Here is a 20,262-nt window from a genome sequence, read left to right as displayed (position 1 = left end):
CTCCTCACACTAGCTGAGTTTCGGCGAGGGTGGCATGTTTCTCCCCCCCCCCCTTCAAACTCGGTGTTTCATCCAGCAAGCAGACTAACATTCGATTTCATCTGATACAATTTACAGACATAATACACTGGTGCTTCGTGACCTTAGTTGCCTTTGTGCAAAATAAATCAACTATATTAAAGTTTTGATACCTGGGAAGTTTGCCACAGCAAGCTAGTGTTTATTTTTTATTAAGAGAGAAATAAAATACTCGTAGTAATGCAATATTAGACATTATAACTCCTATGGTTGTTTTATTTACTGTTAGGCAGCTCTGCTGTTTTGATTGTGCGTCAAAGCAACTAAGGTTATCAGGCTTAAGTGTAAATTGCGTGATTCTATGCTCTTTTTGCCTATTTTACTGAATATAAAAACGAATCTTTGGACTGGAAAGATGTGCAACCCTCGCCTGAGACCTAACTCGGCCACGATAGGAAAGTAGCCCACAAAAATTTACCCGTCTTGATGGGAGTCGAACACGCCTTTTCTACATAGCGGGGAAAAACCTGTCTTTTCCACTATGCCACTCACAAATAGTATTTGTCACCAGACTATTTTTATACAAAAATGTGATAGTATGAATCAGAGCTGTACAAAAATGTGATAGCCTGACATAGTGTTTATTATTTTTTTAAACCTCTAAGATCAGATGGAGATTACCGATTTGTTTTAACTTAAACTCTACTAAACTGATTTAGGGGTTAAGTTAAAACTGTTTAGAAATAAAATGGTTATTCACAAAAAAAAAAGTAATAGGACTCTGAACAGAACTAAAACTAATTTTAATTAAAGGAGAGAAATTTCAACATATTAAAGAATATATACTGGTAGCGTTGGGCTCCCTCGTGATATGGCGAGTTGTTAAACAGCAGGGAGTAACTATTCGAATATCTCACCTTAGGGCGTGAGGGTTTCAGAATTTGAAGTTACATCTTTACTCAATGTGTACTCCACTTGATTTTGATTTTCCTAAAATGTTTTAGATTATTTTTCTTATTTGTTCTAGAAGAATTATATTGGGAATATGCCGCTTCCCTGAGGATTGATTTATTTTCTGTTAGTGTTTCTTAAATATCCTGTCTTAATAGAGCATTACTTTATAACAATAGCATCAAGTTTCCTTGCGTCACAAAAGGAAATTTGTGTACAGTGCTGCAGTAAACAGAAACTTTCTCATAAGTAGGTGTAGTTGTGCAGAGACAAACCTTTTGGCCTTCTGCGTTGATGTCAAGATGGAATTCTTGAAAGTTTGGTAGTAATGCAATGGACTGTTTGAACGTCACTCTAGCATGAAACTTCTTTCTGATTCTAGCTTCATAAGGAGCATTAACCCCTAAACAAAGCTACATGTTTATGCAATTGCTTTACCTAACTGTTCAGATAACCAATCGGGTTTATTTTTAACTTCAAAGCTGGAGAACTCGCTCTTTCAAATTGTTATTGAAATCGCTAGGGAATTTGCTAGCGTGTGCTTTATTCTTAGCCCGAAGACGTTCACACGCTCAATCTGTCTTAAGATGAGGTGCTTTATATTATGGGAATCTTTTTATTTGCATAAATTCTTTAAAGGGATTTAAATTCCTTGTAGAGCCAATGAGTACAGTGAAATTCGTTCGCATTGTGCGTAAATGGAGTGAATATAACGACCATTCCTTGGCGAATCTGCTGCCCGATATCCATACTTCCTTATAAACAAAAGATGGTGTCTCATTCTACCCGTAGTTTGTAGTCAGCTGTCGGAGCTCTCCGAGTTCGTCAACCTTGCGGCTGCCTCTACCCAGAGAAAAATATCGATTGGAAGCGCTAGACGACCGTGCCATCATTCTGTTTCGTTCGTAAGGCTCTCTTAAACGTGCAGACTGCCGATTTAGCTAGAAATCGCTTTTGTTGACAGGATTCAATTAACTGTGAATACAGAGGTGAAGTACTCAGGTATAAACACCCTCAATTACACATTAGATGCTTAACTGTTCACTCCCGACTCCATTTGCTCAGCTCGGGACTTGCTTCCGGGATACTTTCGCATTCACACCTATAATCCCCCCCCCAACGCACCCAAATCCCCCTCATGTGAAGGAAAAACAAACATCGTCGCGCATTCGTTTAGGATTTTGAGGATTATTTAGAAGGGAATTATTTTTAATTGCTTTAGAAGGGAAGTTAAGTGGTTATCATTTCCTACTAATTTGGTATTCTGACGAACGACAGAATAACTCACACCTTTTGTTTTTTAATTTTTTTTAGACACCCGGAAGTAGATTCAGCCTTCCCCACTGCACAGTTGCAGCACTGTGGCGATCCTTGAACGCGGTTTTTCATCCGTTTTATTTGTTTTTGATTCCTTTACTTATCCGAGAAGGGGGAAAAAAAACACGCTTTATCGCATCATGTTGCTATTTATACCTCAGAGTCCTGCAGGTTGCTAACCGCACGATTTTGCCTTTATGCAGTATGCCTTTTTAAGACTCAAAACGATTTAATCCAGCCCTTGTGGATTATTAGCTTACTAGAAAGCTGTGACGTTTCGTATGAAAACATAGCTCGATTATTTCCCCACATCTTAACAGATGGTACTAAGGTTATTGCTTTCATATTTCGTTTTAAAATACGAACCTGTCTTACTTTATTTTTTGAAAGGCAAAATAGTACATTGAATAAATAATAGCAGAGACGAACGCAGGAATTCAGTTTGGTGGGAGAGGATAAAAGAATGAAGAATATTATTACCCGTGAAATAATATTCTTTATACTTTTAATCCTCTCAAACTCAATAGAAAAGTGATGAAAAATTTCACCCCAATTTTTCGCACTTTAAATGTTTATGACATGAGGTAAACTTGAATTTTTCGGAATTATTACGAGATGCATTTTTTTTTTTAAATTTACAATCTAAAATACGTTGTATCAACATCATATATCCTACTATTCTCAGGAGGGTTTCCATCCGTGGTTACTTAGAAATCTTCCTATCTAGCTCCCTCCCACCCATTAATGTAATTTCCCAACCCTGGATTATACGCATCGCTAGAACCAGGCTAACCTTTACTCACTACTTGACCTTTTGAAATGTCAAAGGGTCACCCAGTGTAATTTCTTCATTTGTTTGTAATTGACTAGTGTGTTCTGGGTAATCCCGATACTTTGTGAATCTGAACACAACCTGCCCTTTATGTATATAAATATATATATAATGTTATTGGATGCTTTATATTATTGTGAATTGAAGCCTCACTCTGGTATTTGTGATGAACACCCACATCGATGAAATCAGACGGGTGCGTCATCAGCAGCACTCATTCTGTGAATTCTAACACGAGGAGTAACTTGACTGTTAAATAGTTCAGCATGTGATTTAATTTAAGATGCTTCAAACGGACATGCTTTCATTAGTTGCATGACTCAGTAATTCCTTCTTTTATTTCTTTCCGGCCCAACCCAGTTTTTCTAGTGCAATGCGATTTGCAGAAAGTTTGTCCTAAGAAGAATGTTTTGTCGTTTCTTGGATTTTGAGTGTCAAAGGTTGTGCTGAGTAGGCTTAATAAATATTTTTAATACTGTCGCAGGGTGCTACTTCAACAGGATCTAGAAAATTTGGGCAGATGGGCTGAGAAGTGGCAACTGAAGTTTAACATTGACAAATGCAAAGTACTGTATATGGTAGAAGTAACCCCAGAGGAACGTACCAACTGTGTGGTGCTACACTTAGGGTGGCAGAAAATGAAAAAGACCTGGGAGTAATTGTGCAGTCAGATATGAAGTTTTCTGAGCAATGTAGACAAGCAGCAAGAGCAGATCATGGGGTTTTGTCAATGATATAAAGGAATTTTGCTAGCAGGGAAAAGGAGGTTTTATCCCTTTGTATAAGGCAATGGTCAGGCCACGCTTTGAGTACTGCGTACAGGTTTGGAGGCTTCATTTTAGGAAAGATGTAGATTTGCTTGAGCGTGTACAGAGAAGGGCAACAAGATTGGTGAAGGGAAATCTTCTTACCAAAAGAGGCTTAAGTTCTGCGAATTACAGTGTATGGAGACTAGGCACCTGCGAGGTGATCTTATTGAGGTGTATAAGGCCTTGAATGGGTTGAGCACGCTGAATTCTGATGGGATTCTTCCATTTGCTCAGATTACGTACCTAAGGGGGCATAAATTAAAATTGAGGAAAGACAGTTGCAGAAAAAATGTGCGGAATTTGCCTATAGCCAGCGGGTGTTTAATTGCTGGAACAAACTTTCATTACTACTTAAAAAATATGTAGAACTGCAGCAAGGCCATAAGTAGGCTTACTCTGTTGACAATTTTAACCCTTGTTGCATTTATACGCCTAAAAATAAGTAAATATATATAAACAACTGCCTACTCTTCGTAATTGATTTTAGGGCCAGAATTTCACTTTTTTACGTAGTATTATTTTAATTATTGTATATTTAAATAGGGCGTTGCGGAAGGAAAATTCTAAAACATGTTTTGAAACCCTGAAATGACCATTTTAGATATTGCGTTAGAGGAAGACTAGTTTTACCTGTATGTGTGACATTGCATTCCATCATCGTGTTACTCATCTATATATTTTCTCCACCTGTTTCCTGTAACTGGAACATAAAGCTACAGTAATTTAATAAAATATTGTAGTTTAGTGACATCTTGACTGCTGGGGAAGAGACTAATATTTCCTAGTTATGTCCTTTCACTAAACCTTGTTAAGGCGTTACAGCCGAAGGGATTCTCTCAAACCCCTAAACGGCTGTCTGTTTTAATGGTATCTATGTACTCTATTAAATCACTCTCTCCTATTCGTTTCAGATGGCTTTGAAGTATTTGGCAGTTTTCAGTTTTATGGCATTAACTTATAAAAAGGCTCCAGTCACTAGTGCTTTGCAGCTGCTCGTGTTCACCTAATTAGAGGAAGGGCAGGGCTTATCGCACGAGAAATGGCGCTGAATAGAATTCGTAAACAAACTGCTGATATCAATGTCAGACTAACACCTGCCCACCAGCACGCTTGCTGTAGACGTGCCTGGAGTCGTAATGATCAGCATATTCACACAAGCTGAAAGACCCTCAGCATGTACGTGTTGACGTGATTTTCGTTGACTATTCTCTATTCGTTGACTTTAGTAATACTGTATTCGGCTCTTCAGTGTTTTGCCACCGTTCACGAAATTCATGAGATATACACTCATTCGTTATCGAAATACAAACCCCTCCTACCGTAAATAATGCATTGTAGTTAGACAGACCTAAAAGAGTCAATATTTAGTAGTACAAGACTGGTCGCATTGTATAAGTGCTGTGATTTTATGGACTTTAAAACGGGTACAATTATGGGTGCCACCGATATGGTATGAACGGTAGACAAGGATAATTTACTTACGGACAGTAACCGTGTAGAAAATATTTTTCTAAACGTAATAAATATTTAATATCATATTTAGAAGTAACCGTTTATATTTTTTCCCACCTTTTAATTGATTAATTTATTTATATACACATTTCAAACTCACAGGATATACAAATCCTAATACTGAGATGTAGGAGCATCGTGATAATACACATCTAAAAAGTAGCATTAGAATGTAATTCGTCATGTGTGTCTCTATCAGAATAAACTATGCATAAAATAGAATTGCATTTTTATGCACTTATAAAGATCGGTAGACGTATTTCATATTAACGATACATCAGTATGTCGTATAAATCGCCTATCATCCTAATCTACTGGATCTTGTCGAACTCCTGGTTACTAATTGTCCACAATCTGTTGTAAAAAAGTAATGCACCAGTTTCATTTACTGTTTCACAAGGTGTCCCACGAGACTCATCTGTAGGTCCACTTTTTACTTATTGTTTACCTTAATGAACACTATCAAGTAAACAAAATGAGTGGGCTAAACTAATGCTGAGTGGTAGTTCTGTTCAGATGACCATTCTGTTCAGCCATCTCTAGTAATTAGTCATAAGGAAATAACTGGAATATTTATGGCCCTCTCCAAGATTAAAAAAGCGACTTCTTGCATATTATAATCTTTAAACAGAACAGTCTTCGCATGCTATTAAGTCCCTGAGATTAGACCTTCCTTGTTTTCCTGTGCAGGTCTTTCTCCTATCCCAGACACAATGGGGGATCCATCATTGATCTGACAGTGGTGAAATACAATTATGTCTTGATTTTCTGTTTTACTTTAGTTGAAGTACCAGAATTTTGAGTATGCTTCTCGAGAATGACTATTATCCTCTAGAAGAAACTTATAATTCTGGTTTTTGACTGATGTTATGTAAACTAGTCCCCGCAGCAGCGAATTCAAGTCAAATTCATAAATTTATTCTAGAGGATGATGATTTATTTATCACTTAAAATAAAATTAAGCACAGTACAACGAAGTTGATAATTTTAAAAGTAATTTTTTCTCATTCATTCATTCTGCATGCCCTTACGACTTTATTAAGGCCCTCAGCCGTTGATGCTCTTCCTACATCATTTTTAAGGCACTTTCCCATTGTCAGTCTGTCCATTCGTATGCAATAACTCAATTTCCAGTAGACAGAGTTTCATAAAAGGTTATATTTGCATCTCTTGGAAACATTTGCTGAGACATCTCAAGTTTCATTAAAGTTATCTAATAGAAATCCAGCAGTTATTATTTCTCTTTTTCATACATATCAGACAAGCCATATACTGCATATTGTAGCTGAAACACTAAATATTGTTTGTTACCATTAGAGGGAATGAATGGGCACTATGGAAGATGCACAGAAAAGAAACATTCTCGGTTCGCTCGTATTAAAATGTATGTGCTGCATATTTTGGAATTAAATTAGACAAAGATAAAAGTTATTCCCCTTCCACCCATAAAGTGTGCTGTACGTCTGTAAAGGGCTTGCGATTGTGGAATGTGGGAAAAAGAAAGTCATGACATTTACCATTTCCATGTTGTGGAAGGAATCTTGGGATCATATTGATGACTTTTTTTTTTGTTTTTGTTTTTCGTAAATATAACTTTTTAAAACGCCAAGAATAAGCAGAGCATTATGTACTTCAGCAGTACGGCTGGTACCCCATAGAACTGAACTACTAGTACATCTCGACCAGTTGTTTTTGAACATACGCCATCAGATCTCGAATCTTACATTTGTGACTTAAAGGATAATATCAACTATTGTGAATTCACAATTCTGGACCACTGCTGTTTACACAAAGTGAACTCGACGACCTCGTGAGAGAAAATCTACCCAAAGGGTCTCTAGAGCTTTAAGTACCACAACTGAAATCCAAGAATCTGTTGGGCCCAGGAACAGTCTTTTCATGGTATTGACATCGTGAAAAAGAATGGTTCCACATTTTTCCGAAGTCTATGTACAAATGTAATATGTATCCAGTCCTGTAGCCCATTCAGCACATTTAAAAGAAAAAGACGCAAGTTTAAGCCAGTCTAGTGTATATGAAATCCTATTTGCGGTCATCTATGCATGACAGGAGGACGTAACCTTTGATATTTCTTTTTTTTATATTTCAATTCAGTATTTTTATATGAAAATAACCTATTTGTACAATCTAAAAATAAACTAGAAGTACCTCCACCAATATTTTGGTTTTTCTTTTATTTGTAAAATATTCTGAGGCAATAGAGAAACTTTCAAGTAACTTTCAAAATTTGAAAAAAATGTCAGATTTTTTCATCAGAACTTTTCTTAAAATGCAGATCGGTGATACTAATAATCGGAAATGAAAACACCACAGATAACTATTATTCTGTGAGCTTTATATGTTTTTATTTTAACTTTACTTTCCCCTTTTTTTTAAATTTCATTTCAGGATAGCGTAATTTTGATATAATGTAGAAATATTAAAGGTCCTCAGAGATGCATTGAAACGAGATTTCACTGTACATCTTATAGATTGATAGAGCATTAGTCGCTCCACAGCAACTACGATTTATCACAATGTCAAACTCCCACTTTCGCAGCCGTTCTCATGAGTCTCGAGGAGTGGGGAGTAAATATCGGTAAAGCTTCCTGAGGTAGCCTCACCTATAATGGAAAAAAAAAAAAAAATTGCGTTATTGATAGTCCATAACATTTGAGACCTCCCAGTTATTAATGTGTATTTTATTTTAATTGGAACCAGACGATATTGCGACCTCACGCGTCAAGTCGTAACAATGAAGGTTGTATTTTAAGCAGACGACAAATAAATCAATGATTTCCAAAAGAAGCCATATAGTTTATGGCTTCTTTTTCTACATTACTAAAATTACGCCGAAATGTCTTGGGCATTTAGACTTGAAATATGAAGTCTGCAGTACGTGCTCATTTATAAGCAACAAATCTTGCCCTTGTCTAGTTTCTATAAGAATTGATATCCGACTTTCCGACAGTTTCCCTTCCTAAAGTTGTCAGCTCCTCGCGTGCAGTATTGGAGCAGTAGGTCATGAGATATCCATCAGAAGGAAAAGGTAACGTCCTGTCTCTCATGATTGCTCTTCTTGGCTCTTGCAGTGGTAAGTATGAGTAAGGAATACTGGGTTTGTGATCAGAAGAAATGATAACGTTGATACTACTTGGGCACTCTCACATGGCAGCAACTTCCTCATGAATTATTGATCGTGGCCCGGAGGCAGAAGGAGTAACCATGCATCGTTCTCTTGTAGTTTTTTTTTTTTTTTAACCTTACCAGTGCTCTTCGTTTGGGCTAAATTTCTGATGATATTCTCGGTTGAGTTTCTTTATCTGTATATTAATAAGTAATATTTATACGTTTCCTTTACGCATTCTTTTTACATCTTTAGACACAATATATTTAATGCATATAGGTCTCCATGCCTTTTCATAAGATAATGTCACCCAGTGGTGGGATTGTTAGTAACCAATGTGCAAGTCTGAAATACGGCAACTAGTACACTGGAGGTGTCCACCCAGGTGCGAACCAACCTAAGCAGGGGTCGAGGTGTGGCGTCCACACCACACACAGCAATTCCGCCACTCTGTGTTATCAGGCAATACTTGGAATTCTTTGACTTCCTCTCTTTGAAACTTTACTTTCTCCAGTCCAACTCTCCAAACAGATGTAGTTTTCCTTGGTGATTTTAATGTTCACAGCTCCAGCTGGCTTCCGTTTTCTAATCACACGGACCCAGCTGGTCGAAATGTTGAAGCTTTTGCAATTATTAATAGTGGATTAATATCCACTAATTCCTTAAATGTTGATCTTCAGGTAATTCTGCAGTGGGGCAAAGATAACATTTGATTTCAGTCCTTCTCAAACTCAGTCCTGTCTTATATCTCGCAGAAATGATTCTTCTCCTATGCTTATCTTCGATGATACTCAGATCAATACGCTTGATCTTTTTCTCACAAACAATCCTTCCGAATACACGATCGAGGTGAGTGGTCCACTATGCAGCTCAGATCACAACTTGATGGTCTCTTCTCCAGTGGAGCCTTTCTCCCGTGGCCATTCTCAACCTCGTGTTGTTTGGCATTACAAGAATGCAAAATGGGATAATCTGCGAGTTATCTTTTTATTTTATTTTCTTTGATTGGATCACTGTTTTAAATCATCTGATATCGTTTGCTCAGCAAATCGTGTCGGTGAAATTATTCTTGTAGGGATGATATCCATTATTCCACACTCCACCTTACAATCTCTTTCTTTATCTGAACCGTAGTTTTCCAACAAATGAGCTGAGGCTGTTCAAGATAACAATGTTGCATATTGCAATTGGCTTGCATCCAATTCTCCAGGTTCATTGTCTGCCTGCACCAAAGCTCGCAACAATTGTAAAACAGTTATTAATCAGTCCAACAAGATTTTGAACAGGCTAAGAGTACGAAACTTGATTCTTGTCCAAATGGTAGTCGAGCGTTCTGGTCTCTTGCCAAAACAATTGGTCGCAACTTTTGCCCTTCTCTACTCCCACCTCTCTCAAAACCGGACGGTTCTATTGCCACCTCAGCTTAAGATAAAGCTGACTTGCTAGAATCCTGCATTTCTTCTAATTCTTGTATTGATCTTGATAAATAACCTAACATTCCCAGTACACTCCATTCAATCCCTCCTGTAGTTTTCCCTTAAGAGGATGTCAGAAGGATTTTGAAGTCTTGATGCCGGAAAAGCACTGGGTCCGGACGATACATATTTCTCCATTTGTTCTCACAACCTGTGCTCCCGATCTTACTCCTGTTCTGATCTCCTTTTTCCCCTTCTGCTTGGAAATTTTTTCATATTCAGGTGTTTTCCCCTTCTGCTTGAAAATTTCCTCATATTCAGTCAGTTCCTAAAAAGAGTGACAAATTCCTCTCATCCAATTATAATTGGATGAGAGGGATTTGTTCAAATAAGACGATAATTATCGTCCCATTTGCAGTTCTACTCTTTGATCAGCAATCGCCAGTATGGATTACTTCAGTAATATACTGGTTTTTGTTACCCATCTATGGACAAATTCAATGGAAATGTTTGGTGCAACTTAAGCAGTTGCTCTTGACATTTCAAAGGCTTTTGATCGTTTTTGCATAAAGGTCTTATAAATAAGCTTTCATCTTATGGTTTGCCAACCAACTGTTATATGTAATTGGGTATTCAGTTTTCTCTCTAACCGCCCACTGCGGGTCATCCTAGATGGCACTCTGTCAGGTGTTCCCCACTTTTAGTTCTTTCTCTCACGATTTTCCTTTTGTATATTAATGACCTCCCATTGACTGGAACTTCTATCCATAGTTTCGCTAATGATTGCACATTGCATTCCATCTTCCAGTTTGAGAAACCTTGCCCTGCACAAACAGCTTCAACTTCTCGAATATCCACTATTAATTCCTTAAATGTTGATCTTCAGGTAATTCTGCAGTGGGGCAAAGATAACAGTTGATTTCAGTCCTTCTAAAACTCAAACTCAGTCATGTCTTATATCTCGCAGAAATGATTCTTCTCCTATGCTTATCTTCGATGACACTCAGATTTCTTGACAAGATCGCTTATCTCTATTAGGGATTACCCTGTCTTCTAATCTCTCTTGGCATAAGTACTTCACAAATATTGCTTTCTTTGCATCTAAAAATTTGGATTTTCTGTTTCACTTTTCTTCCAAACTGCTACTCAACTTTGTAGAAATCTCAAATCCGCCCTTCCATGGATTATTGTTCGCTTTCTAACAGAGAACAGTAGAAAGAGGTTTTGGTGGCACCACCCCAGATGAAGTGGTCCCAAAACCTCTCTCAGGCCTCTAGCCTCCATTCAAAAGAGGGCAGTTAGGTTAATTAATGAGTCATAGCTAACAAAGTCACTCCACTCTCTTTCTCATAGACGGTCTGTTTCTGCTGCTTGCCTTTTCCTAGCTACTTCTATGGGCACTGTTCTTCTGAATTGGCTTCTATAATTCCTTCTCTCTGTTCCAAACCAGTCAGCAACCCTTTACTGTCCAACTTCAAACTCATAGAACCAACCTTTCTTCTTCATTTATTCTTTCAACTTCTGTTTTCTGGAAAAACCTCCCTTCATACGTATTTTCCGAAAATTACAATCTACCGAAATTCAAGTCTAATGTCATAAGTATCTTCTCTCATCTTCTCAACCTTCAACCCATGCACGGTATTTTACTAAGTACTGCAGGTTGTAATACCTTTCCTTCATGGTGTCTATTAACAAGACAATGCGACATACCAAAAGGGTCGACAGGTTGCTAACTGGTTACAGAATGTCCGTCCTCCCATGACCGCACAACTCACTATCTCAGCCGAATTGTGCATGTTTGGGACATACTGGTAAAGGACATTCGATACTCCCACCATCTACTTGACGATGGGTGGGAATTATAATTAAATCAATTATATTATTATGCTTATGTTTCATTAAACCGTTAATAATTAAAATGAATTTAATTATTAAATAATACTTTAATAAAATTTAATAAAAATGAAAGGCCTCATGATGTTGACTTCTTCCTTTTTTACTTGCCTGGACATCTGGATCACTGAGGGGAATTGTGTATGGGAGAAGGTGACCAGCATAGATCCCAGAACATGATGCTCTTTTATATAAGTAAATTTCGCGAAGTAATTCGCGAAATTTTGCATTCCAGTCAGACACTGGAACATCTTTAGCTTTTTCAGCGCCTCCCGCTAACCAACACTGGATGCTTTTTGCCATCAGGCTATTTATTTATTCATGCTATCCTGAAAAAGTCTGTAATCGTGATGACTTGTATTTAGTACTTTTATTCTCGATTCTGTTATTTTGGTTGTCTCATCGCACGATTCTTGGGACTGGTAGCAATATACATTAAGAGGCTACATGGTGGAAGCAGTCCACATATTGGAGTTAACATAAGCAAAGCGTATGGCATCAGGATTCAAAAGAATATTTATTGTAGTTAAACTTAGAGATTTTCGTTCGCTAGCGATGAACTTCACTGGAGATACTTTTTTTTATCTTTTTTGTACGTAATAAATGCATGATAATGTTTCTTCCAAGAAGAATACTAACTGTCGCTTTTGTGAGATGCACAGTGAATGTCCCTAAGCATTTTTGATTCCACACGAATACGATACCGAATACGGTGATGTTCTTATATTCTCTATCATGTAAACTTTTTCGACTCTGTGCGGTGGTGGTTTCGGAGTATAAAACAGAAAAAATATTTGTCTCTTCAAGCTCTTATTTCTCTGCGCAAATTACTCCTAGCTTCTGTTCTTTTATTACTTCTTCCTCTCTCTTTCCTGTAGCAGTTTTGATCTGCAGTTAGTCCTGTCCCTTTCGACATCAGAAGACATTGGTACTAAAGCAACCACAAAAACAGATAGGCGCTTCTGTGTTCACATTTAATTTTGAACTACAGTCTCCCCCCCCTCCCCACACACACACTCTGTATGCACTCATATTTTTAAATTCTCAGCAGGTTGTTTCCTTACACTTTCTCTCTTCTCATCAGGATTTCAAAAATTCACCACTAACGCTAGAGATCCAGTACCCACCGGAACTCAAGTTCTCTCACTGGACTGAACCCAGTATTTAATTCCTGAAAGGTTTGCGACCCTTGCATTATCATCTTTCTCCATTAATCCATCTAATCCTTGTATTTGTAGAGGATTGATACCGGGTGTTTGTGTGTACATGTTCGTCCACACGTGGATATGAGGGAACAAGAAGTCAATTCTAACAATAAATAAAAAAGATCAAAAATTAATGAAATAAAAATATTCTTATTATTTTAAGTTTGTAGAATTTTTGCCGATTATTAAAAATTAATTTCATTACTTAAAAACGTATTAATGACTTAGCCGACCCCCTTGAAGAATTGCGGGTCTCATTGCACTTATTGAACAATACATAATGAACATCAAAAAAGGTGTTAATGCGGCAAACTTTACCTCCCTAAGCTGCTCTCTGTCCAGGTGAAATATTAATTTTAATTTAAATAAAATCGTATTTGAAGAACTAGTTCCTCATTCAATAGATTTTCAAGGATGTATATTTTGTTTTATTTTATTTTTATTTTTATTAATAACAAGATACACAACAGGTAACCATTAACAGTATATCCGAGATTAGAACAATGAACGCAATAACAATAAGAGATCCAACTGGAAGATAAACATTGAATGCTTTGTTGGTGATTTTAAGGACATAAGCATCGAATTTAGCACTGCTGGAGAAGAGAATCCCCAAGTCGTTAACTTGGTCACACCTTTCGATGATCACAGAGTTAATACTGTACTCCGTATTTATTAGTTGTGGAGATCTGCCGGATGAGAAAGAGATTACTTTTGCACTTCGAGGGGTTAGCAGACACTCCATTCAGAGATAGCCACAGAGAGAATTTATTGAGAGCACATTGAAGCTGTTGAGAATCGGTAATCTCCTTCACTGTGAGTAGATCTTAAGATCATCTGCTTAGAGAGCAACTTGAACATTGGAGGTGTAGATGAAAGAAGGAAGATCATTTACGAAAACAATGAAGAGAAGAGGACCTAAGGGGGAGCCTTGTGGTACTCCACTTAGTGGTATAAAACAGTCTGAGTTCACTTGATTGATGATAACGCTCAAGGAACGATGCGTAATATAGCTGCGTAACCATGAGAGCAAAGGGTCACGGATACCATATAGCTTAAGTTTTCCCAGAAGTTGTTCGTGCGGGACTTTTTTTTTTTTCAAAATGGCGAATTAGTAGCGAACCTTTGTATTTGTTGTATAAGAAAGTTGCGGCTACTGCGCTTGTGAGATCATGGACCTATTGAAATTGTGAGGACATTTTTCACTTCCGAACTGCATTGATTACTTGACTGCGCGTGTCCCTCAGCAAATTCTCATGTTGCTCATGCTTAACATTGCCTCTGTCATGGATTCCCATCATCGGCTGGAGGAATTTTTAAAGTCCTTTTCGATCGAGGCTGTAGTTAGCCGTTTTCAGGTGTAGTTAGTAGAATCTCCTCCCCATTCGTGAATTATTCCGGTTTTTCAGCCACCATAACACAGATACCCTCGTGAAGAACACTTCTGTAGACAAATACGTACATAAAACGGATATGAGTGGAAAGCTTAGGTGCTATTAAAATGATAATTTAAATGTTTTAAGAATACACAATTCCATCATTTTACTACATGCCCTCACAAGTAACACAGTTGGTGTAATCACCATTCTTCCCACATCAGTGGAAAGACTTGAGTTCGAAACTCATCAATGACGCCAGAAAATTTATCAGCTTTTTTTTTTCTCATAACCTCGTTTAGCTGGTCGGTCTCTATAATAATAATATTTACATATTATTATTATTATTATTATTATTATTATTAGCCATATGGTGCAAGGAAGCCTGAGAGAGAGAGAGAGAGAGAGAGAGAGAGAGAGAGGGGAGGGGGGAGTAATTGAGTAAGTGTCCACTTACTCAATTACTTACTACTCTGTGGCCTACGGTATATAAGGTGAAATTGTTTTAATCACTTAGATGAACATGGTGTTCCAGTACTTTTGTTAACACAGTGTATACTGGCACCATGTGGCCTCTCTCTAGTAGGCGCTTATTTGCGGTACACTTACGATGTGATTAGCCTTGATAAATGTGAGAACTGGCAATTATTTACTAATGGTGCACAGATAAAGAATGTGAAGCAGTTTAAATATCTAGGAGCTATTGTCCATATGAGGATGAGATTACAAAGAGAATTAATGAGGGAAGAAAGGTTTTGGGAATGTTGAATCCAATATTATGGAGTAATAATATTCCCCCAAAAACCAAACGATTATTATAATAATGCAATATTTCAGAGTATTCTACTATATGGATCTGAGATTTGGACTATAAAAGAAAGGGAAAAGAAGAAATTGCTAGTTGTCGAGATGGATTTTTGGAGATCAGCCCGAAGATCTAAATTAGAAAGAGTTAGGAATGAAGACATAAGAAAAGCAATGGACGCTCAAATAAACATAGTTGACAAAATAGAACAAAAAACGATTAGAATGATATGGACATGTTATGAGAATGGGGGAAGAGGGACTACCTAAAAAAAAAGCAATGGGCCGGACACCCCCTAGAAGGAAAAGGAGAGGAAGACCAAGAAGCACATGGATGGAGGGGTGAGAGCGGCTATGGAAAAGAGGAGAATAGAGACTGGGAGGACAGAAAAGAGTGGAGGAACAAAATTAAAATAATAAAAGTTAGGTCGCGGATAACCGTTGATACAACGGAGAAATCCAAGAAGAATTTAGATATTAATGAAATTCTTTGATTTATTTTTTGTATAACTTGAACTGACGGTGTGGTTGATGGAAGACTCTTCCGGAAGAATTTGTTTCCCTTATCTCACGATCGGCTATTAGATGGAAAACACGAGAAGCAAGTGATATCAGAAATGTGTTTTAGCACGGCGAATACATTCTCTATATATCGCTGGAGGACTTCGTAAACAAATTGTTCTTTCCATTGCCTTCCAGGATTGAAACACCCTCTGATGGAAACTTCGTTGCCTTCTAGTAGTAATTACGTTTAATAATCAATATCTTCTTTGACGTCAGAACTACTATTATGTTTAATATTTTAGAGACAGTTTTGGCTTTATTGAAGATTACTAATTGGAAATTTAGCTGCAGGGAGGTACGACTAAATGTTTTCAAGACTCGTTATAAACCCTGCGCTACAGGCCCGTAAGGTTATGAACGAGGGAATAAATGAAAGCTGTCAGCCTCACCTAATAATTTTTCATCTCGTAAAACAGCTGGTCTCTGTGGATTAATTGGTAATGGTTTGTGTCGTCTCACTGATAAAGAGTAAGGTGTGAATCTATCCGATGTCTGGAGGAATATTTTCTAAGGTTTTATATGGAGCTTTGTTACCGTCAAGCAGACAAACCGAACTTGTGATCTTAGCTTTCTGTGAAGATCAATTACGTTGTGAAAATGCAAAATAGTGAGAAAAAATTAGCTAACACTTAACACCACATTAAATCTTTTTCGGAAATTTTTTTCCGAATCAGTTTAGTGCACATTGGCCCACATATTATTGGTGTAATAATTGCTTCAATGTGTTATGGAAGACTGTCTACTAATGTTCAATAGCAATCTAGTGGTATTAAGCCCCAGTTTTCCTTTAAAAAGCATTATTGAGTTCTATTAACCAAGAGGGGCTGAGACAGCCCTCCCTTATCTCCAAAGATGCTGGGTTCAAGTCGGTGCGGTACCATTGTCGTGTTGCAATATGTAAGGCCCGATTCCATAAAATGACCACAATGTAAGACACAATTGTTTAGAACATCAGTGTAAGACGTAGCATTTATGGGTCCATTCACTGCGACCAGTGGACTTAGTTCATACCACGAGAAACACTCTCAAACCATGACACCACCTCTTCTCCTAACTCTACTGTTTGGACTATCTTGCTAGTACCATTGGTTGGGCTCCAATGATACATGATGAATCCTTTGATTAGGATTTGCTGGCATCCACAGGACTGCATTACTGCTGTCTGTGTATGTCCGGGATTTAATCCATCAAGGCCAGTACGTGCAGAGTTATGCCCTACCTTCTCGTGCCGTGCATGGTTACTGGGAAGTGGCCTTCTTGGTGATCTCTGCTTTATGATAGCAAAGTGACCAGAAACAACTAATCAAGACGCAGTACCCAAACACAGCATTGTACTATTTTGGGTATTTTACAGAGTTCTGTGTCTCATCACAGTGTAACAAGGCGGAGTTGAACGTTAGTTCAACTCCGCCTTGTTACACTGTGATGAGACTGTGTTGAATTAACGTCCACCTTTGAGTCAACTCCGTTCAACAAGGTGGAGTTGACCACATCAAGTGTGGTCTCATTTCATCCCAATAGAACGCATGTCCATACTGTTTGGGCGGCATACTCAGCGTTCTTCATACCCAAGCACGTGCATAAGACTGAAAGACCATATAGCGTTGCTCGGTTCTGTGAAGAACTGAGCAACGCTATATGGTTCATGGTATTTAACAGCCTATGGCTGCTTGCAGTTCCAAACTCAGATTCTCTAAAGTCTGATGGCCAGTTCTTCAACATTATGTCATTGGTCGATTTTGGAGTTTTTAATTCTTCAGCAAGGCGTGCTATAGATACATCAGCTTATGTGCTATTAAACACCTGTAACACACACAATTCTTCCGCAAGAACGCGCAGACATTTTCCCCACATGGTATCCTCTGAAACTTTGATGGCGCTTTCCGTGTGCGCATTATTCTGTGCGTACAGTTTCGACATGAACACTGCGCTAACTGTAAATCATGTTTGTAGGCCAACATATTTGAATAATAACTGCTGGAGTGCCACAAGGAGGTGTTTTGTCTTGATTGCTATTCATGGCTGCGCTCATACCTTTCATCGATCACAATATGAAGATAAATAAAATAAATAAATAAATTTTCTGTTTATACTCCGGGACGACCAAACGGTCAGAGGAGTTCACAAGATAGAATACAAGAAACAGCACCGTATTCAGCAGTCACGGGTTTGAACCCCGGTCACTCAAGGCACGTGTACGTATGCACCCGCGCGCCTGACCACTAGGCTACGGCGGCCTTCGGTGTACACTGGTGTACTTTGGTGATACTTTGGTGTACACCGCAGACACCAAGATACTAATCCCTGTCATGCCTGGAACTGACCCATCTAAAATTATGTCAAACATATGCTATGGATAACAGGATCGTTGAGTTACCTTTCTATCTTGAACAGTTTTGGCTGCGAACCAAAGTAAATCTGAGATGATATCTCTTTAACGCCGTCGCAGGCCAAAATTCTTCCCTCTTTCCCAGGATCCCTTGGGGTTATTTTTGACCCAAAATTTAGATTCCATCAGCATATTGAAGCGCTAGTAATAAGAATGCGTAACCTTAGATGGTGCGCCAAACAAAACGTTCTGTATGCAAATGACTTAAGAACAACGAAGATATATCCAGACTGTAATTTACCCTAGTACTCTATGCAGCAGAAACTTGGACGTCAGCTGCCCCTACAGTCAAGGGAAAAAAAAATATGCCGAAGAGTTTGGTCAATTAAGTGGGCCCGTTATAAACATCACATTCCTCCACAGGTAAGGACGACCAAAATGGTGAGGCCGATAGAGCTGCCAAGGCTATTAACCACAATAAATAGCAGAAGGCTCACAGCCTCTAAACTACCAACTTCTCTCGTTTCATCCCAACATTTCTGGGATCTCTGTACCCGACACAATCTTTAAGGTCAAACGCAACACTGCTGACAAAAGTTACACAGACTCAAACTGAGTGACAGATTCACATGGGCGCAGTCACTACCGACAATTCAAATATTGGAATCAGGTGGAGTGGATATGAATAAATTTGCTACGCAGTCTGCATATAGACGTCGAATTGCAAAGCAAGTCCCCTCTTTACTCGACATGTGAACAGCTCGGTGAATTTGAAGATACTCGTGTGTGTGTATGCGCGCGCGCTGACTTCGGATCCAGTGATGAAGTCCAAACTGTTACCCGCCAGAATGAGTGCCCGTGCTTCTCCAGACCAGTTGGTTAACTGTCTAATTGTCTTTAGCAGTTGTGTCAACTGGAATTTATTTTTGTGTGTGTATATATATATATAAAAAGGTAAAGTGCAGCCATTATCAACCCACTGCAGGATGGAAGCCTCCTCAACAATTCATGCTGAGGGAAATGGACCATAATCTGTCACGCTGGTCCAGTGCGGGTTGGCAGATCGACCGTATTCAGCAGTCAGGGGTTTGAACCCCGGTCTACTCAAAGAGCGTGTGCTACTGTACTCCCGCTCCTGACCACTCGGCTACGGAGGCCTACTTATATATATATATATATATATATATATATATCCCCCCCCCCCAATTCTATGTAATTTTAATATACACTAGGGGTCTTCGCCCCCTGCTCGCTGCGCTTTTATGTGGACGTATAACCATGACTTATCAAACCCCTATCCTTTTAAGCTGCGATGGATATTTATTGCCCACTGTATCTAGTGTGTGCAATAAAAAGAAGACTATTTATTTTATAATCACAGAACTCTCCACACTGGGTGGAAAAGGCCGATAGTTCTAATCCTGTCAACGATGCGAAGATTTTTATGGGATTTTTCGACGTGGCTGAGTTAGTCGGTCTCAGACGAAGGTTGCATTCCTTACCCCGCAACTCGTGTTTTTCGTCTAGCAAACGTGCAAATTGACCACAGAATATATTCATTTTACTGATACGAATATATTGACGCTTCATAGCTCTGGTTGTTTTGGCGCTAACACACCGATCCCTTATATCCTTATACCTATTGTGGCAAAAAAATCACTTTCTCGTACGCTCCTTTTTTGCCCTCATGAGTACAGTTTCGGTCCTTTTCCACCTGTCCACCAGGGGAGGACAGGTGGAAAAGGCCCGAGTTCCAGTCCCATCGATGACGTGAGGAATTTTTATGGGCCTTTTTCACAACGTGGTTGAGTTAGTGAGTCTCAGTCGAGGGTAGCATGATTTTTTCGCCCGGAAACTGGTTTTTCGTCCAGACAATACACACGGAGCAATATGGCCTTAGTCGCCGATGCTCCTAAAACCCTATTAGAACAACAACTCAATTTTTGGGTTGTGGGGAGCCTTAATGGCGGTTCTTCAGATAGCGGTCTTGAACTTTCCTTCGAGACCCCTCTTCTGTCTTGTGGTGTTGCCATAATCTTAAAATTATTTTATTGATACATTGGCCCTCGTGGGTAGCACAGTTAGGATTGCCGTCCTCCCCACACAGAGT

General features: G+C 38.6%; 1 protein-coding gene across 4 annotated transcripts in view; it reads left to right on the top strand.

Annotated features, from left to right (window-relative positions):
* Positions 1-20,262, top strand: part of Myo81F (unconventional myosin 81F) — a 326,469-nt gene that overhangs the window by 34,799 nt on the left and 271,408 nt on the right. The window lies entirely within an intron of this gene.

Source organism: Mastigoproctus giganteus, chromosome 6 (assembly GCF_048544385.1).
Source record: "Mastigoproctus giganteus isolate SK-2022 chromosome 6, ASM4854438v1, whole genome shotgun sequence".
In the NCBI taxonomy this organism is placed as follows: Eukaryota; Metazoa; Arthropoda; class Arachnida; order Uropygi; family Thelyphonidae; genus Mastigoproctus; species Mastigoproctus giganteus.
The sequence above is the reverse complement of the archived record's forward strand: the minus strand, read 5'-3'. Positions and strand labels throughout refer to the sequence as shown.